The sequence below is a fragment of the Anomalospiza imberbis genome, chromosome 3, assembly GCF_031753505.1.
Source record: "Anomalospiza imberbis isolate Cuckoo-Finch-1a 21T00152 chromosome 3, ASM3175350v1, whole genome shotgun sequence".
Classification (NCBI taxonomy): Eukaryota; Metazoa; Chordata; class Aves; order Passeriformes; family Viduidae; genus Anomalospiza; species Anomalospiza imberbis.
The window spans coordinates 35,631,378-35,657,587 of record NC_089683.1 but is presented as its reverse complement, the minus strand read 5'-3'; the positions used below and the strand labels follow the sequence as shown (position 1 = coordinate 35,657,587).

Here is a 26,210-nt window from a genome sequence, read left to right as displayed (position 1 = left end):
CATGCTGCTGCAGTAGTTCAAGATAATGAACGCTTCTCTTACACAATAAAATTGTTACAATGATGTACTCCTGGAGACAAGAACAGAGAATTACCTTTGTAAACAGAGGGAAAACTAGCTGATATAATGTAAAATTATTAATATTAACTAGTTTGCCTGCCTTAATACACCAACTTTGTCACTTCATTTAGGTAACCAAGTGAAGAGGGTATGAGGGATTTCTTGCATAAAGCTTAGTTATGCTTTACTCGTAATTTTAGCCATATAAACTGATTAGATTATGGCACTAAACCAAGTATGTCAGTATAAGCAACCATTGTACTTTTAGATTAACTTTGCAGCAGAAACCCCAAATATCTGCCACAGCTGTGCTCGACTTCAGAAAGGGGAGATACCTAAAAATGAAGATGTTCTTAAAAATGAAAGTAACAGAACCCTCAATACGTATTAGATCCTCGCAAGTGGTATGAAGTGTCTTGAAGGCACAAAATCACCATCCATTTGCCTTGTAAAAGGGCAAAAGGAACCTTACTGTCAGAGTAACACTGTTTAATCATCAAAACTAATAATCTATACCTTTTCAAATTCATTAATCTGACCCCCATGAGGAAGTCTGTTCAGAGAAAACTAGGCCATGTAATGGCATTCATTTTTTGCTCCTGTGTTCAGTGTGAAAAATCTGGGGAAATTCCCTTCACCACACCACTTTTGAGGCTTTCATGAGGGAAGTTGCTTCCAACTTCTTGAAGATGCTGTAGTTTCAACACGACCAAATGATGCTTTAGAGGAAGCTAGTGAAACACAAACTTCTAATTGTGGTGTGTGAGCTCCTCCTTGAAATTGCTCTGGTGCTAAAGAAGGGCAAGTAGCAAACAGAATTATATTGATTTGAACAGGTTCTACAGAAATCCAGAAAACTAAACTCTACTAAGCCTCACATCTATTCCAGGGAAATAAGCAAAAAAAGTTTACTGTAAAAAGTAGAATTAGTGTGTATCTAGCTAATTATGATCTGTAGGGCAATGGTCAGAACACTTGGTAAACTCACAACACATCATCAAGCATGTGATAAATTGATCTAGTGTATGGGTTCCCTAAAGCCTCCTAGCAAATGGTTTTTAGCAAACTAAACAGATGTGTGATAAAAGGCAAAAGACGGGAATCAGGAGGTAGAAGCAAATGGTCAATTTTCATGGTGGAAGAAAACCTCCACAGGAATCTGCATGACCTGCACTGGTGAGCTTACTGAATTGATCTGAAATAGGTGGTATGCAGAGGGGTAAAAAAAACTAGTAATCATTTATTTATTGCTGATGCAAAAGTAGCTGCAAGAGCTTAAAAAGGCTGAGTGAGTACAACAGCAGGACATGAAATTTGACATAGATCAATATAAAGCATTGCTTACCACTGAAAGCAAACACAACAGCAGACACAAAACGATGGGCTCCGATGTGAGATCCCACAGTTATGACAGACAGCTCTGTGGAAATGCCAGCTCCATGCACAGAGCCAGCCAAAAAAGGACACCAGAGTTTAGGAAGTGCAAAGGAACAAAAAAAGAACGCACAGAACATCGTGGCACCTCTGCATAAGCCCATGTCATACCTGCTTCCTGAACAGACTGTATACTCTGGGAGTCCCATCTCAAAAAGAAAGCAAAATAAGTTGAAAGAAGATCAACAAGAGTACGGTCAAAGGTAGGAACTGATTCCCCTATGAGGAATGATTAAATAAAGGAGGTTTCCTCAGCCTGAAGAAGAGATTGGGTGGTGGGTGCTCAGCGAGGGGGTGACTGTGGAGAGAAGGATTACCCACTGCTTCTTCTAAAACTGTGCAAAGAGCTAACAGAAAGCAGATACAAAGCAAATTATAGGAGACACATTTTCCTGTAACACTAATTAAGCTCTGGTATTCCTTGCCATTGTTATTGGGGATCCTAAAACTTTATAAAGGCTCTGGGGAAGACTGGACAAATTGATGGGTAGGAAATTAATGGAGGATTGCTACATTCTCATGCACAGAAGAAAAATAACCCTCTAGGAGGTTTCCAAGCTTTATATATCCAGAGGCTGGGCAAATGCCTGGGGAAGGACGTGCTTGTTCTATCCCTACTCCCCTTCCTAGGCATTTACTTTGGGCTACATTTGGGAGCAAGATACTAGTGGGTGGTGGGGGGTTGGTAGACCTTTGATCTGATCCTGTACAGCTGTTCTAATGTTTTTATGATCTCATTTATTATTAAAAATAAAAAAAAGCGCTTGTCTATCTGTGACACTGAAGTGATTAAAAAAATCAAAGAGACCTGAGAAGTTTAAATAAAAAATTCTGGTATCTGCAAAGCACTAAAAACAGGGTCACATTCATAAGTTAAATTGTTTCCCAACTCAAATATTTTATGATGCATAATGTGAAATATGGCAAAGTCAGCTCAGGAGTTTGCAATGAGTACTATCTGTTCTGAAAAGGAAGAAATTAAAGCTACATACAATAGACTTCCTGCTGGGAAGGTGAGAGGGAAAGGGAACTCACCATCCCAAAGGATGTACTGGTATAAACCCCAAACCAAACCAAGAGACATGAGTCATCAACGCTACAACATTATTGGAGAAAATCCAGGAAGCCAGACCTAAAAGTGGAACAGAAAGGAAGTGGGGGGAGATAGAAATAAAGAGAAAGAATAAGAAAGAAATAATTTAAGACAAGAAAAGAGAACTTTGAGACAGTTGCCTAGACCTGAAAACCAATGGAGGTAGTCACATCACCAGACTTCCAGACTGACATACATTTGTGTGGGCCAACACGAGAGTCAATTCAGTACATCCCCACTATCCCATAACCAGCACTTCCTTCTGCCAGTGCTGACACTGTGCATGAATGTGAAGCCTTCTGGTGAGCTAAATTCAGAAGCAACTCATCTATAAACTAACACTTTATGGCAAGCAGGCTTATGGTTCAGACCAGCCTTAGGATCTCTCTGGAGAGTGGCAATAGAGGATCAGTTCTTGCTCTACATCTTGCACCCTCATCCAGACAGCTGGGATATAGGTTAAAGATATGGAAGCCTGAAGGAGGGGGAAGAAATGCAAAAGAAGGAACCTTACTTTTAAAAATAATCTATGTTTGTGGCGTACATTTTTACTTTGGTTTGGTTAACTTTTTTCAGACTTGTAATTGTTGCCTACCTATATTAAAGCCATGCTTCACTTGACCCACAAGCTTGTCCAGTGCTAGCAGCCTTGGGTGATGCTGAGAAATATGAGACACACTTCTTTGGGGATAAAAGGTTTGCAAAGCAGTGCATTCAGGCTCTACTAGTAAATCTGTACCCTCCAATCTAACAGAGAGATGAGGAGTTTCCTCTGCCAAGTTCCAAAGCCAGGGTGCAGCAGCACTGCACAGTGTGAGGCTCCCCATACTGGATGCTCACCCGTGTTTCACCTGCAAAGCTTACACTACAGAGCAGCACCCCACAGCCCTTGCTCACTTCAGTATTTAGAGGCTTCTCCTTATCAAATGCAAACTAAAATTGTACTAATTTATACTTAATATAATGTAGTTTGGGCTTAATTGGGTGGTTTTTTTTCCCGAAAAAGAAATTCCAGTCTTTGAGACTAACATGCAGTAAAAGCCCTCCACAGGCACTGGTAGAAATATGGAATTATTTAGCATTTAGTAAAGGAATGGTAAGGAGTTGCCTTCTTTCTTTAGGGCTAATTGAGTAGTGATTAATGGCTGTGATTACCTCGCTTATCTTTAACTCTGATGTCACTAAGGAAGGGTGGCTCAACATTTTCTGTGCCATGTGGCAAACATCAGTTTTGAGGCCTTTTGAATAGGTCAGATGGAAAGACAACAACAGCATAAATTTCTTGCTTATCTGTGCCCAAGTTGGGCTGCTGAGCACTCCCTGAAGCACTAGCATGCTTCCCCGATGCTTACAGCCTCTCACTCTCACTCCTGCAGAAACAGCAGCTGGAACAGCTGCGGTGGGAGGCACTCAGAGAAAAAGGCAGCATTTCAGACCTCTCTCGTCATGCCTGTACAGCAGAAAAGGGGCCAACTGCAGCTCACGGACAAGATTTCAGACATGCAAAATGGGATGTATAAGAAGAAAAGCAGAGAGAAGAGTGTCATCCGCTGCCATGGACTGCAGAAGAAAACTTGTTTAAAATTTGTCAGCTGTTTAGTTTTCCTGGTAGTATTAATCTCAATAATTTTAGGAATAAAATTGGCAAATATTTTAGCACCTTACAACTCACTATTCTAGATTTCCCTTATCTGTTCCCAAAAGGTAAACCATCCAAAAAAGGGTCCATACGTGGAACATTGTTTTTTGTCATATTGTTAATAACTTGCCAAAACACCAAACATTTTTTTTCAGCTTTTCCTCATCCTTCCTTGTTTTTCCCTTATTTCCTCAATTAATTTGATTGATATACTAAACCTTTCAATAAACAGGCAGAAAAAAAAAAAAACCCACTATTTATAAACATGCTAGTGAGAAGCTCCATAAATGAGAATTTAGGATACGGTTTCCCATCAGTTTAAACATCATCTAGGCTGTAGTGCTCCTACACTACTAACGCCACTGTAGCCCAGGCACCTTTCACTAAGACTTTTTTTCACTAACTCTTCCACAGCAGTACAGGAGGCAGACTCAGATGGCGACTAAGTCACTTTACGAGGTGCAGCTGTACAACTTCCAGTGGCTAAACTGTGGTGAAATAGGGTGAATCATAAAATGGTTTGGGCTGGAAGGAACATTAAAAATAATCCAGAAATAATAAAGAAGCACCCCCTGACAAGCCTTCCATTCCACTAGACCAGCTTGCTTGCAGCCCCATGCAACCTGGCCTTGAACACTTCCAGGAATGGGGCATCCACAGCTTCTCTGGGCAATCTCTTCCAGTGTCCCACCACCTTCACAGTACAGAAGTTCTTCCTAAAGTCCACTATTAGGTTCACTGTGGAACAATATCCTTAGACTATATGTATAGAGTGAAAAACTGCAGAAAGCTCAATTTTTTGCCAGTTGTGGGTAAGAGGAGATTTTTCAGCTCTTACAACTTGTAATGTTATACAGGGATATAGCATAACATGCTACTTCCAAAAAGCAGAAGGGGGTGTGCCTGTGGTTAATGTTTCAGAAATATTTAATTACAGTCAGAGGAAAGTTGAGGCATCAAGGCATAGCTTCACAAGGTTAACCAGTTGGGTGCCCTAGGGAACAGGAAAATAAGATAGATATAAGAAACAAATATTCACTCTTGGGGCAGCTGGGAAGCTGCCTGGTGGAAAAGGACATGGGGGTGTTGGTGGCTGAACATGAGCCAGCTGTGCCCAGGTGGCCAAGAAGGCCAATAGCATTTGGCCTGTATCAACAATGGTGTGGCCAGCAGGGCCAGGCAGCGATTGTCCCCTTGTACTCTGAATGGTGAGGCCACACATCAGGTGCTGTGACCAGCTCTGGGCTCCTCACTAGAAGAAGGACAAGAGTCCAGAGAAGGGCAACAAAGCTGGTGAAGGCTCTGGAGCACAAGTCCCGTGGGGAGTGATTGAGAGAGTTGGGGGAGAGAAGGAGAAAAGGAGACTCAGAGGTGAGTGACCTCCTCACTCTCTACAACTCCCCTAAAGAGGAATGGAGCCAGGTGGGGGGCTGGCCTCTTCTCCCAGGGAATCAGCAGCAGGATAAGAGGACACAGTCAGTCATAAGCTGTGCCAGGGGAGGTTTAAGATGGACATTAGGAGGAATTTCTTCACAGAAAGAGTGATTAGGCATTGGAATGGGCTGCCCAGGGAGGTGGTGGGGTCACTATCCCTGGAGGTGCTTAAGGAGAGACGGGATGTGGCACTCAGTGCCATGGTCTGGTTGACGTGGCGGTGTCCGGACACAGGCTGGATTCGACGATCTCAGGTCTTTTTCAACCTTACAGGCGCTACGATTCTTCGGGAAACACGTTCTTTAAGTTTGGGAGGTGGAGCTGCACCCGGTGGGCTCCTGCCCTCCCTTTAGAAACCCGCAGAGCACCGCTGTGCGTTTTACACATGAGGCCAGTAACGCGGGCGGGCGGGCAGCAGGGCCCGCTCCTCCCCTCCCGTGGCCGCCACGCGGGGCACGGCAGCGCGCGCCCCTCCGAGCGCGCTCCCGCGCCAGCTCCGCGCGGCGTCTCCGCCCCTCGGCCCGCGCGGCAGGGGGCGTGGCCAGCCTCGTTCCCACCCCGCAGCGTACATATAAAGCTGGCGAGAGCGACCGCCCCTCCTCTTTCCCCACGGAGCGCCTGGTGTGGAGGTGTACGGTAAGGCGGCGCGGGATGCGGTGTCTGCCGCGGAGGGGGGGGGGGGGGGAATGGCTTCTTCGTTTTGCTTGGACGTTCGAGAGGATCGCCTGAAGTGCTGGTCCCGTAGTGCTTAAGGCTGGAGCCGGCAGGTGAAGCTCTCACCCTTGGAGGCGTGAATAGATCCAGGCGAAAGGCAACTGTAACCCAGCTGTGGGGCCGCAGCCGCCCGTGCAGAGTGCCCTGCTGAGAGCCGCGGAGGTGCGAGGGGACTTCCAGAGGACTACATATCTCAGCATGCCCCGCGGGAGGCTCCCTGCCGGAAGCCGCATCCCGAGGCGCGGGGCAGGCTGGGAGCGGTAGGCGGCGGTGACCCGCGTGGCGCTGCCGGGCCCGCGCCATTTTGATCCTCACCCGTCGCGGCCGGGGCTGGTGCGGGGGTGCTGCCCTTGCTGCGCCCTCAGCCGCGGCTGGAGCAGCCCCTGGCACCGTGCGACAGCCTTCAGACGTCTGGGTTCGTGCATAAAATGCTGGATAAGGCGGAACCACCTTGTTCATGTGGCAGAGGGTTGGTGCACATGCTTGTGTTACCTCTACATCTTTTTGGAGGGCGCAGCGACCGGCATCATGGCATTACTCCACAGCAGAAGACTTATAAAAGCACTGTGAAATTCACATAGTATCTCAAGGAAAAAGACCCGCATCATTTATGTGATACCTGGTGTAAATAATAAGATTGTATTCTAAGTGATTGTTTTCTGTTTTTAAGACAATGACATAGCATAATAAAGAGAGGTTTGTTATAAAAGTAAACCACCACCACCACCCCTAAGTACTGACAGAAGCCTATTGTGTGCTTAAGGTGCCTTTTTGTCCCTTCTATGAAATGCTGAGGTCACTGAACCCATAGTACTTGAAAAAGAACGGGAAATACCATTAACTGTATCACAATTCCAGGCTCTTACCTGCAAGCAAAGATAAGGATGTGGGTGGATTTACATAGGAAGTTGTCAGGTGCATTCATTGTGTGCTTAATTAGCTTGTCTAACAGTCTGAGTCACACATTAGATTGCCGAACAGTAAATTTTTGGAACTTAAACCATTGGTAACCCTTGATGATTGAGTTTATTGCACTCAGTAAGTGTAAATTTTATTGCACGCAAGAAGTAGAAGCTTAACTAAGGCTTTCTGTAGCCTTAATTGTTTTTGTGATAGGAAACAAAAACGTATGATAGGTTATCTTTAATGGTTCAGTGCATTTATTAGGTCTGTGTAGAAGGGAGTGAGATATTTTAAATAAGCACATTCAAGTGAAAATATATTGTCAGGCATTTCTTAAGCTGCTTGAGTTGGTGCATTTTGATAATTGCTGCATGGTTAAAACAATTCTCTAAACCAACTTCAGTCAGTTCTTAAATGTGAATAAAAACGTGAGATGATGATTTTTCCTTAAAAGGTCTTTGGACTGAGGTTTAACAGTGGGAATGAGCAGTTATTTCTACAATGCTTTTCATATGAGATTTCAAGTAGGAGTAACTTGCAACTCCTTTGTTGCTTAAAACTGCATTTCTTGCTGCTTCTGCGAGCTTGTGATTTAGTACTTAACATGTTGCTTCTAGAGATTGTGGTGATGATTATTGCCTCATAATACATGTGACTTAGTGGCCTGCTAATATAAATCTGCTGTTTTCAAGTTGTAAGGCTGTCCATATTTGTTTTTAGGTATGATGGAGAGGAGGTTTCCAGTGGTGTCAAGTACATTGTATATTAAGGTAACAGCTCTAGAATTTTTAATGTTGCTCTAGAAGTAACACTGCATTTCTGTTTTAGACCAAGTCAATAAATACATGTGTTTCTTAACTTGGTTTTGGTATTTTTGTCTATCAAAGTATGGGGGGTGCCAGAGAGTAGTTGGTTTTTGTATGGTTACCGAGTAGGACAGAAAGGAAAAACTACATCGCATTTTCATAACTGCTATCAAAGTTATAAGTAATTTCATAATTTTTGAGTATGGTGCTCTTTAAGTTGAAGTCTGTCTGTAGGTTAGTTCTTAGTTAGACTTCTTTTGCTTAAAAAATTTCACCTTGTCGGGTATTTCACCTGTTCCAGAAGAGTATTAAATTTGGTGAAAATGTCAGTTTTTTAGTGCTTGGTGATTGTTTCTGACATAGTAACATGAGAGGTGATGCTAGACCACAGCAAGAGATGTTTTCTAGTTTAAAAGATAATTTTGCTTATCTTTAATTTTAGCATTTCATGGAAGGACCATCACAAGTAGAAAAATACTTGGTACACGGAAGTGGATTTTCCTAAAAGCTGAGTATGTTCTGAATGATCAGTGGGGATAAATTAACAATAAATGGATTAGAAAAAGATGCATAGGATTAAATTAGTAGTTATGTTGTTAGCTTTAAAATTGAGGTATCAGTAATTTTGGGCATGTTTAACATGGTCTAGAACTGTGTGGGCTGGGGCGTTTGGGAATAGATACTCGTGTTGGAGGAACTGGTAAAATGCCTATCTTGAAGTGTTCATACGAAATTTAAAGTTAATTTCAGTATAGCTTTTAATTGTGAATTTGCACTTTATTGGGAAATAAGTATGAAACAGTGTTTAGTCAAAGAAAACAGGATATCTGGATGATTATTTATATAAATAAGCAAATGTTACTTTATTTTAATAAAAATGTGTATTCACTTTTTTAATGTATAGTTATCCTCACTTAAAAAGAAAAAACTTCAGGATCTGTATTAACTTAAATTTTACTCAAATGCTTATAACCACTTGTTACAAAAGTAGAAATTGGTTGTTTCTACTGGCTTATATTATACATGAACTTGTTGTAATTTGGGATTTTACTCAAATTTCTAGAGTGGCATGAACAGTTTCTAGCAATGGGAATGTGAAGAAAGATGTAATGTAATGTCCTGAAGAAAGATTTCCTCGAGACGGGAAATAAAACAAGAGGTAATATTTATTGATTAAACGGCACACATTTTTTGTTAATTGTAATTTATTCCCTTTTTAGTACATTGCTAGTGAAAGAGGTGAAGGTTGTCTTGGTGGAATATGTGAATGTATGAGTGGTGTTACAGTTCCTGTCACTTACATGTGGATAATGGTGAATCATGCTAAAACTGCTGAACCTGATATATTGATGAGCAACTTCACAAGGCTTTGGCTACTGAGATCAAACCACTTACAATTTTTCAATCATAAATCATCTGAGTTGGTGTTGGTTTAATGCTGTTGCTGTGTTCAAGTGAGGTGCCAGCATATACCAGGCTGTGAATAAGAATGTTGGTGCATTATTTAAACACCCCTCAGCTCTGTGTTGACACAAATAAGTCCTGTTGCAGAAGCTTGCATCTTTAAAGAGCAGAGAGGACAAAGTGTTAGACTTAAAGTATTCTGCCTTACAGTGGGAAATAACAAGCATTAGTCAGGTACAGTCAGGAAGTGTTGCTGGTGTTTGAAAGCTAGTGTTGATATTTACACTTTGATCCTCTTAGGACCATTAATTTGGGGCTCACTCAGATGGTGAGCATTTAGGAAAAGTCATGTTAATGACAAAGGTGGAATTTGATGGTAAATTGTAGTGAATTCTAAATTAAGCTGTTTCAACTCCAGAGATAAATTACTTCACAAGGGCCGGTATAATGTACTTGAAGCAGGCAAAAAGAATGCTCACAAATGCTTACTGTGCTTGAAGAATAATAGCAGTGGTTTCTCCAAGAACTTCATTCCCACCTAAGTATCTGAACTTAAAATTTTTCAGTGAAATTCACTTTACTGCACTGGTGTTTGGGTCCACAGGATGCTTTTAGTTAAAAGTTAAAACATAGAGAATCAGAACTTCTCATTTTCCTGTGTTGCTACACATCTATAACTTTATTCTACTCCTTCTTCAAGAAAGGTACATTTAAATACTTTGTTAATTAACAGTACTTTTCTTTTGAAAATGGGTTTTGTTCTAGTATGTGAAGTTCAAATGTATGAGTGAATCTTCTTGTGCAGCAGTGCTGCCTATAAGACGCTGTATTGTTTAGACGGGCACTATTACAAGTAGAAAGGGGTGTGACTTCCATTGCTGACCTAGAGAAAAGTTAGTAGCAAACCTTGTTAGTGTTAACTAACCAGTGTGTTTTATGTCTTTGCAGAGATGCTTGAAGGCTGCATCTGAATAGAAGGTATGAATTCCAGTAAATATTATTTTTTATCCTGATAGGGAAATCGCCAGTATCAGATATCCTGATAACCATTTGTAATTCCCCCCTCCTATCATAGTTCATACCCAGGCTGAGCAATAGCTGGGCAAGAGAAGCAAAACAAATCGTACTGTGACATGACTACACTTCTGATTGAAGCTTCACAGAACTTGCAGTTGCTGATACTAATGCAGCACATGTTGAGTAATGCAGTTTGTTAGATCACAGAATCACAAGGTTGGAAGAGACCTTAAAGATCATCAATTCCAACCCATGTCTTAACACCTCAACTAAACCATGGCATCGAATGCCACATCCAGTCTTTTTTTAAACACATCCAGGGATGGTGACTCCACTGCCTCACCGGGCAGACCATTCCAGTACTTTATCACTCTTCCTGTAAAAAACTTCTTCCTAATATCCGACCTATATTTGATGGCAAGCAGTATTTTGAGCGATGAAATAAAACTTCTCTGAATTAATAAATGTCTTTTTTACAGGAAAATGTGTTTTAAAGAAAACAAGCAGGAACAAGTGCTTTTGGCTTATTCAGGTATGTAACTGAAAAGCTTCTAAGCCTTTTCTGGTTCTAAGTCTAAAGTAACTGTGTTTACAGTTCAGGTTTTTTTGCAGTATGATAGTTACGAACATAATTGATCAATTGATATGGTAAGTCATAGTTGGCATTTTAAAAATACTTGTTCCCCAAGGCACGGTGTGAGCTGATAGCTGTGCCTGACCTTGCTTAGCTTTCAAACCCACGAGAAGTTTTAAATAACTGTACACTATTACTGAAATGTAACAAAATGTTAGATGCTGTAATACAAAAAAGCAATCAAAAACCTTATAGGCTATTTCCTACTAAATTTATTGTTCATGTACTGCTTTTGTCTCATCTGTGATGATCCTATCCCGAACCTGAATTTCTTGTTGAAAAACTTTATACGGATCCGGAATCTGAGACGAGACCAAAATACTTTATTTACACTTTCTGAAAAGTATTCGTCTGTGTGTTTAGGTTTTTTGTTTGTTTGTTTCTGTTTTTTAGACTTAGCAACATGTTAATACAAACTGTTGTGTGCTTACTTGCAAATTGAAATTTCTACCTTGAATGAGCTGTTTTACTAAGATCTTGTTCTCCTTTTTCAGTGATGAATTGGTGTCAGAGCTGCCTGACAAATGTGGATGATGTAACCAGAAGGAGGTGTAACACCTGAAGAGATACTGTGGCTTGGAGTTCATGCTTTTAAAAAGCCTCCTAAAATAGCTGCAATTTTGTTCAGTAGATACTGTCTCTGCATATTTAAAACACCGTCTTTCCAAAATACTGAACTGTCTTCTGCTGGAAGTGTAGCAGTAATATTGGGGAAAGGAGTACATGAAAAACCCCTTGATTATTTACCCTTTTAAAATACCATATGGGTACACAGTCTTGCAGATACTAGAGATCTGTGATAACTCAGGATGTCTACAGCTTGCATCACTGTATCTAGCAAGGGAGTGAGGAGTTGGGGTTTTATGAACTGCTGCTTCAGCAGAAGAGTAGTACCACAACAGTGGAACTGCCCTTTGAGGAATACACTGGCAACAGTACTTGCTTGCTCTTTGTGGGAAAGAGGTTGGTAGTGGGGAAAAATGAGTTACATACATTGGAACTTGGGCTTTTGTCTTGGTTTGAAAAGACAGGTGTCTGCTAAGGAAGGCAGGAACCTTTCTTGACATGGAAAATGTCAACCCCCCCTCCCTCCGAATTATTATAATTTTGAAATTAAGGAGTTCTCAGGCAAAAATAAGGGAGTAGGAAGAACAGTTCTTTATTAGGAAAAATAAAAAAGCAGTAATACAAAACAACACTGACAGAGTCAGAATACAACTTGACACCCTGTGGGTCAGGGTGTTGGTAGCAGTCCAGTTGGATAGTGGCTGCATTCCTCCTGGAGTGACAGGTGTGGTTCTGTTGAAGCAGTGGTCCTGTAGCAGAGTGTTTTCATCTGGAGGTCCAGTGGTGGTGTAGATGGCCCTGGTCTTCCTCTGGGAATCCAGTGGGAAAAGGCTGCCTTGTAGTATTCCAAATCTCAGATTATATCCAGGTAGGAATGCTTGGCTCCTCCCCCTGGGCAGAGCATCTCCCAATGAGATGGTGTAATTTTATTGGTCATGGAGTGACACTCAATGGCCCATTAACAGAAGATATCTCCTCCAGAGGAAGGGTTGTATGTGGAAGAGAGAAAGAAAATCTGCCCAATTAACAAGATTAACTGCCACACCTCTAACAGATGACAATAGAATACACACTCCCAGCTACATCTTGCAACCTAAGACAGCTTTGAACAGTCATTGCAAAAATACTGGTGCTGTAATCACAGTAGCAGCATATTTGCTGTATTCAGCAAACTCCCTTCCACTTGAATGAAGGATTGTAAATTAGTTGCCAAGTAAATTTAAAGACAACTCATGGTGTACATAAGAAAATTTGCCTTGAAGCATGACTTTCAGGCCTTATTGTCAGGAAGTTTTATGAAGGCAGAAACATGACAAAAGCATAATTCCTACTATAACTGAATAATTTTGAAATCATCCAAAATATAAAACAGCCCTATAGCTCATGGGGTGTACCTGTTCATCAATGACAAAGTCCATGTTAAGTCAAATTTTCCATCAAAGTAGTATGAAGTATGTTCTACCAGGAACAGCACATAAAGCATTGGAAATGTCAAAAATAGGTATCCATCATGCTACTGAAGTGGATGCTAAGGAACTGACTGAACTCCAGGAGTGCAGTGGCCAGCTACTTTGGCTAAAGGCTGCTCCTATTGAGCAAGGAATGATAAATCAGTCTATTGAATAGCAAGATCTGCAGAAATAATCTCTAAAATAGCTTTCTCTTCATTGCTTTCAATAATCATTTGTTTCTGTTAACAAATGTTGCTAGGAATGGTGCGTATTTTTATGTGCCATGTTTTGTACATGCTTTTGAATAAAGGATGTTAAAGTCATGGGTGTTGCACGTCAGCTGCGGATCACACTATGGTGTTCATTGACTGCTTGTACTTTTCAAGAGCTGTGGAGGCAATGTGGCCTTGTTCTGACTGGTGCCGCATGTACTGGGCACACAAAGCTTCATATTGTGCTTGAGTGACTCCAGGACAAAAACTACTGACTGCATACTCAAAAAGTGGGAAGGTAAGATTAGTCTCAATCTTCTGCCTACTGCAGATCTGCAAAAAGTGGGTACTGTTAACAGCATCTGGTAGAGCTGCTTGCCTGGTAAGACCAGAAGTTGTCAGTCTTAGCTAGGTCGGTCCTCTTCTGGATATTAAGATATCAAAGAGCAGAGAGATGGTTAATAAAGCAGCAATATTTGGTAAGTACTTTTTAGATTTTCAAAGGGATCTATGGCTTCATTACAGGGTCAGAAGAGTGGCATGTGTTTTTGAGAATAAAGGTACCATCTTTATGCTTTAGGCTGATGTTAAAACCAAATGTTAAATGTTTTTTTAACATTTGTTTTTAACATTAAACCAAATATTAATTACCAGTGTTAATACCGAATGTTCAAACCTTTAAAGACAATGCCATGTGTATGTGCAGTAAACGGTGAAAGTGAGTTTATCTAGTGATGTTGGGGATGAAATGATGCGACCCCAGGGTTGTGGCTGGTACTTCAGGTACCCAAAGTACTTCATGACAGTCATGCTCTGTATGTTCTAAAACATTTGTTGGGAATGGTCTGGAGGTAGGATTGGCAGCAATAGAAAAAGGGTGCCAGGAAATAAAAGTTACTGCATATCAGTGTGGTGGAGGTGTGTCTCAGAATGCTGAATCATGAAAAAGATTGGCCTCTCAGCATATAAACAAAGGTAGATGTGGCTAATGGTAAGGCATGCTGAATACTGAGCTATAGAACTTTCTCAAGGAATTATCCTGTACTTCCGAGCTACTGAAAACTGGTAGCCAGTAAAAAAAATGTGTATTAGTATATGTAGTCAAGTGCTTACAAAAGTGAATTGCTGTTTTAACCATGACATGTTCCAGAGGATTTGGTTTATAAGACCAGTGAAAATTATGTAGGAAGGTCATTTTTATAACCAGTTTAAGAATGGAAACTGGCTTTTTTGCCTTCGGAGGGGATTAATAAGTTTTCAAACCAGTTGTGGATTTAGTTCTGGTACAGTTTCTGGAGTGATGTTTAATACAAGTGAGATGTAGTTACGGGGAGTTACTGTGGAAGATGTGGCATGGGATTTCTCTGCAAAAGCACTTAATGAAACTTTAGGTTTACAAAACAGATTGTTAGATTCAAAGTTCTAAGATTGTGCAGTAAACAGCATGAAAGCACCTTTCTGCTTTTGTGCTTTGGTCCAGTGAAGTCTTGCACTAACCATCATTAGTGGGGAGCTAGAAGTGTCACGTGGCTGTTGGGCTGCGGTCCAAGAAATCGGTGGTTTAAACAACCTGTTCTAGAATGTTGCCATTTATCAGTCTTAGTAACTCGGCAAAACCAGCAGAGACTTAGTAATTAAATGAATGTTGAGCTTATAAGCAAGAGAAGTACCTTGCAACCACATGTAAGATTCGAGAGTAGCTCTGCATAAATGCTTTGCTACTATTGAAGTAACAAGGTTCTTATTAAGGTGGGAGGTTTTGTCTTGCTGAAGAACTTGTCTTACTGGTGAAGGCTGTGATCTATAATCAAGAGTTGCAAGTGAGTGAAACTAAGCTAGCAGTGGTTATCTTGCCACAGCACCCACACTGCTATGTGACTGCCAGTGCTGGTGTGACACCTGCTTAAAGTATCAAATCCCAATGAGCAGGAATTTCAGAATAAGCTGTGCTGTCTGGCTGCCATCCTGCAGAGGAGTGTGTGACTGTGGCTGCAGCTATATTGTGTGCTGGTGTTGGGGTTCCTACCATCTTTCCTGCAGGAAGGCTCTTAACTGTGTAAGTTTGCCATACAAAGTTTGGGGAATGTGTTCTGTCAATTAAAAACCAGCATGGAAATGAAATGAGTTGGTAAAGAAAAGCATATTCCATAGGACATTCAAACATGGACACAGCAGAATCAGCAAGTTTTGACTTTGCCTAAGGAAAGGTGTTCTTTATACTGAAGAGTGTTCAGCCCTAAGTTTGGTAGCTTTTCTTCACACTCCCTTCCTTTGTCCCAGAGGACAATCTTAGAGCTATCATCTGGAGTATGGATGAATTTAAAAGAAAAATAGTAATTTCAGATGAGTGGAGTACACATGGAGGCTTTATATGCTATGTAAATGTATGTCTGATGATTTGCATTCTCTATTTTTTGGTGTTACAACCAGTTTTACTAGCAATTTTGCTTGTCTACCCTTGTATTTCCCTCAGAGGATATAAACTGGAAAAGTAGAATTAGAATGATGAATTCTACTTCCTCTCAAACATCATGTGGCTTTTTAGTTGATAGTCCAGTTGAGCTATCAGGGCTATGAAGACAGTACTTCTCTGCCATTGTCTCAAACTTCCTGCAGGCTCCGGAGGACAAAGTGGTGTTTGATGCCTAGAAGAATGGCTGTATTGAGTGGGACAAAGTCTGCCTCGTTCAGTATTCTGTCTGAGGATGACCAGTATAAGGAACAGGAGAAGTATGCAGAGCCTTTCCAGCAGTTTTCTTGGGAATTTTCTGAGATTTTAATTTGTGTTTGAATACTACTTTGCAATTATGACCTATCTCCCTTTAAAAATATTTGAAACATGAATGATAGGTGGGCCGTAAAACAGATGAAGTAGTGGGTATGTTAATAAGTGTATGGAGGGTAGGATTGGGAGGGGGCTGAAGTAAAAGCTTTTTTTTTCCCCCCCCTTTCTGAAGCTAATGTCACTTTCGATTCTCATGTTACTGAAAACAGTGGCAAGTGAGGTTCAGTGAGGGCCCCTGTGCTAGGACAGTCTTGCTGTTTAACTGAGCTGTGTTGGGTGGGAAAATTTGAAGTACTCCTGTGTGCTCTTACCCCTGAGCTATACTTAAGGCTTCTCACCAGACCAATAAACACTGCCTTTTTCCTTGAAACTGGAATTCTCCCTAACTGAAGGAGTACTCTCCCAGCAACAATGGTACTAGTTTTATAGTGGCAGGTGAGAAATGATTAATATCTGTCCCAAAATGAAGTTCAGTCTTTTTTTGTAGAAAGAAAGAGATGAATGAACTGTAATAAAACAAATGCTTAGACCTTACTTTGAAATTGGTAAATTCATTGGAAAGTAAAGGTATTTTTAAATAGTCTTAAGGTCATTGAAGAAGAATATACAGCTATTGCTATATCTGTGTTCCATCTTACCTTGACAAAATAGAAAATAATTAGCCCTCGGCTTACCTTGGTTTCTTTCAGAGTGAGGAGTATTGCAGATACTAGAGTCCTGCGAGAAACATTTGAGACTTAAACTCTTGTGTGTCTCGATGTTTAAGCCCAGCCAGTAACTAAGTACCTCATCCTACTTGCCCTCGTAGGATGGAGAGGAGAATACGAGGAAAAGGAAAAGCAATGGGTTGAAATGAGAACAGAACTGAATTTAAACATAATAATTGTACCATAAAGGAAGACAACGAAAAGAAACCCCAAGATAAGCAAGTGATTATACATAATACAATTGATGATCACCTGCTAGCATACCCAGCCTGAGAGATGATCCATGCCTCCTGGCCAGCTTGCCCCAGTTTATGTACTGGACATGACATGCTAGTATAGAATATGCTCTTGGCCAGTTTGCATCAGCTGTCCTGGCCTTGCTTCCTCACAGCTTCTTGAGCCCCTCCTCACTTGCAGAGGTTGTTGCTAAACATCAAACAGTTATCAACTGTATTCTCATACTGAATCCAAACCACAGCACTAAGAGGTACCAGCTATTAAGAAGAAAACTAACTAACCCAGCTGAAACCATGATGATGTGTTAGCTCTGTCTAGTAGTTAGGTCGTTTTCTGCAGCAAAATATACAAGCATAATTGCTGTCTTTTGTTTCATGCACTCCACCAGAAAAGTACAATGTTGAAACATGTTGAGGGGCAGCTCTTAATGTCATTTTGACTTCATAACTAAAACAGTTCAGGATATGATTATTCATTCCCCAGAGTATATTAGAGTAAGCATTTTCTGAAAGTAGTTGGATCATGTAGTTTCTGATTCTGAAAATTTTATTAGATTGCCTATTTGCTACTGCAAGCAGAAGTTTGGTTTGTGGGAATTAGCGCTCCTTTCCCTCTTCCTGTTTCACAGATTATAAACCACACAATATAAAAAGTTTAACAGCAGGAACAGGAGTTATCCCTAAAACATATTGAAATAGTAATTTATAATAGATAATATTTCAATGCTGAGTGTTTTCTCAAAAAATCTGCATGGCAGGGAAGAGTGTCTAGGCTTTTGAAAATAGTTCTAAAGTAGTACTCTGACACTTGCCTGAACTGGCTGGTCTTCATTTACATGTACTTCAACTTAATTTCTGTTGCTGGTGAAAAGTTGTTCAGTACAGTTTCTGCTAATTTGACATACAGGATGTAAGGCTGCTGGAAACCTTTTTTCCATGTAAAGAGATCTTAATATGGTGATCCTCTGGCAGGGGTTGGTTGCAATGTGTTTTGCCATGGTTTTGCTGTGTTTTTAAATGCTGTGAGAAGAAGACTGGAAATTGTATGAGTGCTTTCTCCTGAGAGTATTATGTAGTTTCTATTTTTATAATTGAAAAAGTTACACTGAACAATTGTAGCAACTGTTTGATATATTTGCTATAGAAGTGGAGTCCCTTTATGAGCCACGGTGGATATGGGAAAATCCAAAGCTTTTACCTTACAAATATGATTTGCTAGGAGCTACAGATGTGAAGAGACCTGTGATGTAAGGACCATTGACTTCCTGATGGCTATTGTCTGACAGCACTTTTAAGGGAAAATAGCCACTTAGCTTTGGTTTTTGGTTGAAGAAACTTGACAGTGACCAGGATGGTTCACTATAATGAAACTCTCTCACCTACCTATAAGAGAAGAAGAGGAATTCTGTTATTCTGAGGTAGTGCTCCTGGAATGCTCTGTCTCTTGGTTTTATCTGCTGTTTTTTTCCAAAGGGCTACTTGGAGTTCTCTAGTTATGATTTTTTCACTGAGGTGAGGCCAGGGAATCCTGAAGTATTGTTGACTATCAAGTAGTAAAATTCATTTAAAATGACAAAAGAAGTATGCATATTTGGTCTTTCCTGGTTACATCTTTTTTAGAAAGCTCAAACTTCTACAGATAATCTGTTCTATCTCCCACCATAAAATTTCTTACTCTGGGCCAAGGTTGGGACCTTGGTGTCCAAAACGTTTATATTGCACTCAGTTTTTTCTCAGTTTCTTAAAGATACTATTCCTCTTCTTCTATACAATTCCTGTATTGCTTTCCTTTTAACAGTTATGTATTAAACATAAAACCACAAAATTCAGTAAGACTGCTGCATAAGCATTCAGTATTAATCCCAGACTGGTTGTAAGAAAATACCAAACTTCTGTGCAGGGAAATAAAGAAAGATCTCTGGGACTCAAGGATATTGTAATGACATTGAAATATGTGATAAGTTTTAAAAACAAGACCAAGTCCTGTAATTGATGTGATTTGACAGCTCTGATTTGCTCTTCAGAAATCAGAGACAGAACCTGCAAATAAGTCAGTTAGGAGCTAAATTGTAGATCTATCAGCAAGGACAACTAGCAGGGCTTCAGGTTTTAGATATGGAAGGGAAATAATTCTTTCTCTACTTCTGTGTTCATACTGAGCTGCCTGCTGGAAAGTTTCAGGCTATCAAGTAGATGTTAGAAAAAAAAAGTGTAAGGTGAGTATTATTTTAAATAAAAACATTTCCTACTCACAATTAATGTAATAGGGCTAAAACTCAACTGTACTTTGTACCGTATTCTCCAAAAAGCCATAACCATTTTTCAGAAATATCTCAATTCTGCAGAAATAGGCTCAGTTGATTTTGCTCTTCTCTCCTTGACTATTTTGAAGTTTGGTTGGGAAACAGGCACCTTAAATTCATTAAAAAGGCAGAAATTAATGTCTGTGAAGATGACAGCCTTTTCTGTAGAACAGCAAAAAGGACTATCAGCAGAATTGGCATCTGGCCCTGGAAGCAAAACATTCTGAGCCTCTGCTAAAGCTTCCAAAAGAAGCATGATAATGAGGTTTTAGAAAATTCCTGAGTTGTCTTGATTTCATATACAGTCTAATCCTACTGCTCAACTTTGGTGATTAAGAGAAATAATACAGTAAATACTGTCTTGGGAAAAGGAACAGTAAGTTACGAAGTATTTGTTTTCTGTGTAGTGTCCCCTTTTGCTGGGATTTAACCCTAATATGAGCTTAGTCATTGTTGGGGTGCATAGGCTCACTGCTTGCTACACCTCTGACTAGCAGTTGGGATGTCAGAGGCTCAGAGGGAAAGCTGAAGTGTTACCAGCACTACTATCAGCCTAAGGGTGGAAGAAACCATTTATGTCACCTTGGCTCAGCTATAGAGAGCAAGTGAACTTCTAAGCTGGGAATGTCTCATGTTTGGGGTTCTTTGTGTTGCTTTTTGTTTTGGTGTAGGTTGGGGGGTTTTGTGCGTAGCTTACAAAAGTTTCTACTTTAATAGCCCTCCCTTCTTAATTCTGGTTCTATTTTTTTTCCATTGTGTGCAGAGACTGGAGGAGTTTGAAATATTTTCAGACTAGAAAAAAATTCTTCTGCACTTTCCTCACTGCCTCTTTTGGCTGCAGCAGGTCTGTATCAATACTGCTGATCTGAAATTTGTTAACTGTTTTCATGCATCAAATTTACTAGCCAGGACTATTTTAATAGATGCTTAAAGGGATAAAAAAAAATTTGGCACTAAATTACAAACTTTTGCCTTTTAGTGTACATAAGATCATCTCTTGGGTAAAAATTATTTTATAATTTTTCTTGTGAGACACATAAGATGTGGCAGAAAAATCTGAGAATGCCTGACCTGGAAGGGTATGAAAGAATTTAGAAACTTCTGCAGCTAACTGTCATCAGTGATTTTAACTGGTTTTTTATGGACATGCTCACTCAGCTATCTTTATTGATTATGCTATAACTGAGACTTGATGTATTGGCAGTAAAAATGCATATTCTCACACAGTTGCATTGTCTCCTCTTGCTGCTCAGTATGTGCCTCCAAACACTGCTCTCCATTAGTACGTAACTCCAGTTGAAAACACAAGAGCTCTTAGAAGTGTTTTGGTTAATTTAAATGTGGTATCAATAAACAAGTCCACAGTTTTATCAGCCAGGTATTTACCCAGTCATAAACTATTTTTTTTAATTGACCCTAATACATTTAAGTTTTCAAAATGAAACTTCCCTGTAAATGTTCTTACTTACTGCTATTTTAAGATCTAAACCTTAAAAAAGATAAAACAACCTTTTATGCTTTTACAGAATCAAAACTAACTGAAAATAAATAATTTTAAAAAGCAAATTAAAAGCATAATATTCTTTATCTGTCCCCTGCAGATCACAGAATAGCAATTTATTTTTTCTAGTTACCAGTTGCTGTGAAAAATTAAAACTTTGCTTCTCTAAAGATCTAAACCTGTGCTTCTAGCAGCACAATACAGCTGCATTAGTTGTACCATATTCAATTACAAATTTGTTCAGGTTTGAGCCTAGGTTATGTTGCTTGCACTGCCCTGTGCAAAACTATGAGGAGATTCCTGGTTAATGCTGCACAAGCTGCAAAGGGGAAAGTTATACCCATGTGCTGAAGCTCTATTTTAGGTTAAGATCTAATCCTAGTATCACTGAAGGCCCATGTAGAAGTGGAGAGTAGATCTTCCAAAAGAAGACTATTGAAAAGCAGCAAGCACAGCCTGAGGCACTGATAGAGTTCTTCATACCTGTGCTCTGCTGTTTGTGCTGTAAATGAGAATTCCCATAGGGCAGCATTGTCCAGGTAGCTTTAAAAAATAAAATAAAAAATAATTTGCATACAGAGGGTTGTATTGTCTGCTCTTGGGATCTGCAGAAAAGCTGCATTTTGGTAGTCACTTCTGCCTTGCACCTGGCAAGGGTCATAAATGTGTGTGTGTATGAGATTATTCTATTCTTACAAGGACCTTGAAGACACAAGGTTATTTGGGCTCACCCATCCTTGAAAGGATTTTTAGTTTCTTTGGTTATATGTTAAGTAGCCTGGAACACTTGACCGGAAAGCTGTGTATTGCAACTGCTGCATCAGACACTTTCCTGAGTTATCAGCCATGTAATTACAAGCCAACTAAAAAGACCTGGGACATAAACCCAATTTCTGGCAACTGATCATCCATGCCATAAAGGGTTAATGCAGTCTGACAGCTAAAGCCTGGGCATGGTTTAAAATTTAAGGTGGGTGAGAGCTGAGCTGTGGGAATGCAAGCTGTGCTCTCCATATTTGCCTTACAGCTGGAGAACAGCCTATGACCTGTCCCATCTCCTGTATGGCTGTGGCCATTGTGTCTGTGGTGTGCTGTGCTGTGCTGTGCTCTCCTCTCCTGGGAACGATGCCCAGAGCTGGAGAAGAACATTCTGTGACCCAGTGACATGCTGTCTGCCTCTGGAGATGGGCTTAGTGCAGTAAGTAACTTACATGGGGTTAAGTGGATCCCAAAGGTCTCTTTCCTTCAGCTGGCTTTTACAAGGGTGCCAAGTACTGGAATCCTTACGGCTGCTAGGCACTGCAGGGGATGTAAAGGCCAGGCTGGATGGGTGTCTGGGGTGAAGGAAGGGCTAAATACAGCAGTAAGTTCTCTATTGACACTTTCATTTGTGGCTGTATTCAGTGAGTTGCAGCTTCAGCACTTGGCTACCTCACACTGCGCAAGTGGACAGGACAGCAGTACTGTCCTGAGATGACTCGGAGGTGTTTAGAAGATGGATGCTGATAAGGAATGCTCTGTGCAGTTCTCTTGCATGAGTCCTTCTCATATGGCAGAATGCACTAGGACATAAAGGAAATTTCTTTCTCCAATCTTTCCATGCTAATTTGAGGAAAATAGGGCAGTATATGTGGTAACTCTGCTGTCACTTCTTTGCTGAATATCTTGTCTCCTTTTTCCATGGAGCTTTGCCAGGCACTGACCTAATGGTAGCATTCCACTAAGAGCTTTAAAGCATCAGATGCTTAGGATAACAGGAATAGAAAAGGCAGTAGTGTCCTAACTCTCGCCCTTGTACCCACAGCAATAATAAAGCAATATTTTTTGGTCAGATTGGGAAGCCTTTTTCCATAGTTTCCTCACCCTTGATAAACCTGTGGGCTATTTGTATAAGAAGCTTGTGATTCATAGGTCTGTAGTAGAAAAAGGAGTATGTGATAGAGGAACAATGTGATCTGGAGGAACATTTGCATGTATAATTTTCCAGGAAGTGGAAAGGATTTGGGAAGAAAGGAACAGATTAGTGAATGCATGTTCTGCTTGCTGCAATGACAAGGTATTTCAATTGTTAGACTGAAGAGCAGAGACCAACATTCAGTTTCCAGTAATGGATATTGGCTAATAGAAAAATACAAAGATAGGGCAAGCATAGATACAATGTTCTGGTACGCTTCCCCAGTTTATGCAATTCCTTCACTAATTTCTGTTGCAAAATTTAAATTGGGGTGATAGCTCTATCTCTGCATTTAGCAGTTTTAGATGGGTGTTTCTTGCACTAATTAGTTATTTTGGGGGTTTATGAAAATACCTACATTTCATGTGCCAATGCATTCCCCCAGCTTTAGCTGCATATGTGTAAAAGTAGGGTTTTTTTCTTGGCTATCTGCCTGTTTGATTTAATGTTTCCTAGTTCTTCTGCTGGAAGAACAACTGAGCAGTTATCCTCTAGTTTTCCCCATGCCACTTCTGACTTGTAGGCCTGCATTAGGTCTCCTCCTCTGTCTCATCTGTACTGAAGGTTTAGGTTCTGAATATCTTAGCACTGCTTTTTTGCTGGTAAGCATGTGGCATTTGTAGTTCTTTGTTTCAAGGCTGGGCCTATTTTCTGAGTGACAATAGTCACTTTGGGATGGCTTTCAGTTGTCATTTCCACAATACATGTGGAAGCAACTTCACTGTTTTCTGAGCATGCAAAAATAGAGTGCTCTCCTCCTCCAGTCCTCTTTCAATACTTGCCTACAACATACTGCAAATATATTGAATTCTACAGTGATTGCTCTGAACCCTCAGCTGGTAAACAACTGTTAAAATCTTCTAATCTAAGTTAGAAAAAAACTAAAGGTATTAACAGAATGTGAACTAAACTACCTTCTGCTGCTTCTCTTGTGGCTCTTTCTTACAAAGTCAGCTCTGGAGTGTTTTGTTTGGGGGTAGATGTACCTGTGTGTTTGGGGATGACGTTGACTGATAAGAGGCAAAACCAGTGACTGATGTTGGAAAAAAATACTTATAACATAGATACTTTACAGAAATGAGCAGTTTGATACCCTTTCTTTCACTGACAGTGTTGCTATAGCACAGACATAAAACAAAAGTGAGATAATTTAACACCTTCAGTCTATACATAAAATTCAACAGCAGAAGAATTCCTGGGAGAGCCTCATTCTTCCTCATTGCCAGGCTTGTTCTCTGCCTGCAATTATCTGGGTAAATATTTAGCAGAATGCAGGTGATTTCAACCTCAAGAGCCTTGAAATGCATTGTGTCAAGTCTGTAGTATCAGACCCTTCTTCCATCTTGCAGAACTAGAAGACTTAAAAATTAGTTAAAATTTAGTTACTCTGGGTTTTTGATTGGAACAGGGTGGGGTGGAGGGGGAAAGAAGCATCAATTCATGGATAGAACTGGATCCAGGGTAAAGAACTGTATCACAGAATCTGTCTGCTCCAGCACGCCCACCACATGCTCAGGTCCACATCCAGACAGGTTTTGAATGTCTTGGAGGATGGAGACTCTACAACCTCCCTGGGCAACTGATGCCAGTGCCTGGTTACTCTCACAGCGAAAAAGTGTTTCCTGATGTTCGGAATATTTCAGTTTGTGCCCATTGCCTCTGGTGCTGTGGATCATACTGGATTTGCAAATGCTTTGTTTGCTCCTTTTGTTTTCCTGACTTAGAAGAAGTGGAGTGTTTGAAGAATCAGCAGGATCAAAGTTAGAACTTTAGAAATAGTTTAAATATAAGGGGGATTAACTTTGATTTTAAGAAGTGCTACCCTGCCTAGATTTGAAAAAGTTTGAATATGCACAAAGGATATAACTGAAAAGAATGTTAAAAAGAAAATATTACCATTAGTTATGTTAGTAGAGTTTCCTTGCTGAAATCATATGACAATTTTAGATGGTAAGCTACTTTTTATAGCATGGAAGGACTCTCAAATCTGCATATTAAAGACTGAGACAGTAATATATGAAAAGTGTTTTTTCTGAAGGAAGTTTCATATATGTGATTCATCTCCTTTTCATTAATTTCTGACTTGCATTTTTCTCCCAAGAGACTCAGGCTTTGCATTTTATAATGCAACTTATCTTTTAAGACAGAGAATTTGACTGATAAAAGGAAGAAATAGCACAAACTTTAATTAAAACAGGTATTTCCCCAAATAGCTTTATTTTACCAAGGATCTTGCACAGCAAATAGACCACTAGCCAGCTGTGCACTACATTGGATAAAATACAGACAGCCATCCTTTCCTGAAGTTAAGTATCTTTATAATATATAGATATATTAACAACTTGGCAGCCTTACCAACCAGGCTAAGGACAGGGAATGGCTTGAAAAACACACTGCTGAGAAACCCCAAGAGTGGCTCATTAATTTCAGAATTCTGCTGTGGCAGACACAGCACAAGGGGCTTGTTTTGTTATTACAAGTGATGACATTTGCTGCATGACCAGAGTGATCCACCCCTCTAGGGCTGTAGCTGGAGCATTTCAGAGCTCAAGTACAGTGAATTCTACAGACAAGCCTAAATTTCTAATAAGTACACACTATGGAAAGGTGAGGCATCATAGAAACTGAAGGTAAGATTTCCTGTTGAGTTTCCTGGATTTTTTTGTTCTTTGTTTAGGATATGATTGTTTAACTGTATATAAGTAGCTCCAAAGCAAAAAATAGTCTCTTAGTCTATTTGTCAAATTAAATTTATTTTTTGCTGCTTTATGTGTGCTACTCTGTAGTTGGTCTTGTTGTAATCACTGGTTCTACATGGATGTGCTGGGAGGAACAGAAGTCCAGCTGTGGCTGCAGTGTGGTTCTGCAATGGCTATAACTGGAACAGAAGCAGATGGGGTTTTCATATAGCAGGAAAATTTAGGAATCAACACAACTTTAATTATAGTGAGAAGATGTCAAACTTCCAGGCATGTGCAGAGAAGCTCCTCATGAAGTCACCAGGTAAGTACCTGCAAATGTTCTTGGCAAGTGTATTTTTTAGTCAATGTTTTACATGATTAAAAAGAAAAACCCCCACTGGTTTCATGGTTCTTTTCACAGAATTACAGAATATTTTGAGTTGGAAGGGACCCATAAGGATCATTGAGTCCAACTCCTAAGTGAATAGCCCAAGTAGGGATTAAGCCTGTGACTTGGTGTCATTAGCACGATGCTCTACCCAATTGAGCTAATCTCAGGGTTTTCCTGGGCATCCCACTTTTGGGTTTGATATTAGGGCTAATAATGGAGCTACATTTGGAGGAATTGTGTGTCAGCCCTTGGCCAACTCTGTGCTTCCTGCTTTCTATGTAAAA

General features: G+C 40.3%; 3 long non-coding RNA genes and 1 other non-coding gene across 5 annotated transcripts in view; 3 read left to right on the top strand and 1 right to left on the bottom strand.

Moving 5' to 3' along the window:
• Nucleotides 1-7,324, bottom strand: part of LOC137470520 (uncharacterized) — a 69,574-nt gene extending 62,250 nt beyond the window's left edge. Inside the window, exon 1 of the long non-coding RNA XR_010997106.1 lies at nt 7,241-7,324. This is a non-coding gene — a long non-coding RNA (uncharacterized lncRNA). The remainder of the gene's footprint in view (nt 1-7,240) is intronic.
• Nucleotides 6,245-13,509, top strand: LOC137470519 (uncharacterized). Of its 2 annotated transcripts, XR_010997104.1 has the most exons (7): nt 6,245-6,296; nt 7,998-8,047; nt 8,526-8,595; nt 9,147-9,242; nt 10,436-10,465; nt 10,984-11,036; nt 11,633-13,509. It is a non-coding gene; the product is annotated as an uncharacterized lncRNA (long non-coding RNA). The 2 variants fall into 2 exon arrangements; XR_010997103.1 differs by lacking the exon at nt 6,245-6,296 and having other exon boundaries at nt 6,325-8,047.
• LOC137472034 (small nucleolar RNA SNORD50) lies at nt 11,377-11,447 on the top strand. Its single transcript, XR_010997989.1, has one exon. It is a non-coding gene; the product is annotated as a small nucleolar RNA SNORD50 (small nucleolar RNA).
• A 2,813-nt stretch (nt 13,510-16,322) lies between the features above and the next one.
• LOC137470521 (uncharacterized) lies at nt 16,323-25,807 on the top strand. Its single transcript, XR_010997107.1, has 2 exons — nt 16,323-22,098; nt 25,641-25,807. It is a non-coding gene; the product is annotated as an uncharacterized lncRNA (long non-coding RNA).
• The last annotated feature ends 403 nt before the right edge of the window (nt 25,808-26,210 follow it).